Source organism: Phytophthora infestans, genomic scaffold, assembly GCF_000142945.1.
Source record: "Phytophthora infestans T30-4 supercont1.172 genomic scaffold, whole genome shotgun sequence".
Classification (NCBI taxonomy): Eukaryota; Oomycota; class Peronosporomycetes; order Peronosporales; family Peronosporaceae; genus Phytophthora; species Phytophthora infestans.
In genome coordinates, this window is record NW_003303587.1 from 72,349 (window position 1) to 73,067 (window position 719).

A 719-nucleotide genomic window follows, 5' to 3' on the forward strand; every position below is an offset into this window, starting at 1 on the left:
TCGCCTCACTGCAGGTTCAGCTGACTGTGGCAGCCCGGCATATTCCAACCCAGTCAGTGTTGGCGGGCCGCCGAGTTTAAATCACTCGGCGCGTAAAGGTTTTGCAGGTCTTCTGGCACTTGCGACTTGTCGACAGAGTTCTTCACGAACGCAGCCAGCTTCTCATATTGGCGGAACAGCTCACACTGGCCGCCTTCATGGACTTGTCTGCAGAATTTGCAGCGTCGTCGACAGTAGTGAGCCGAGTGCCCCATTCTTCCACAAGCTGCACAAGGTCCTCGTTGGGTGTTGTCGCGTGATCCATCTCCACGATTCGACTGCTCTCGCTGGTTGTACGGTCGCGGAGGTCGGTTCGCTGAGTTTCCCCAGCTTCGGTTCGAGCCTTTCTGGTCTCCCGCCGAGTTCTCTCGGCGGTCCGGTGTATTTCCTTTATCATTGGAAACGCCGGCGTCAATGTAGTCGTCGTCTTCCGCTGAGTCGTGTCCTCCGGACTGGTCCTCATCATCCCATTCGTCTTCGGAGTTGTACGGACTCGGCGGGTTCTGATCGATGAGTTCCTCTCCGTCGGAGTCAGCGTCAACGACAGTGACTCGGCGGTCGCGGTTTTCTTCCTTGCGACTGCGCTTCTCATCTCGGCGGCTCTGATCCTTCCGCTTGTCATCTCGGCTTCGTGCGGTCACGAGTCGGTCGCGTTGCTTCTTACGCTTCTCGCCGAGGAT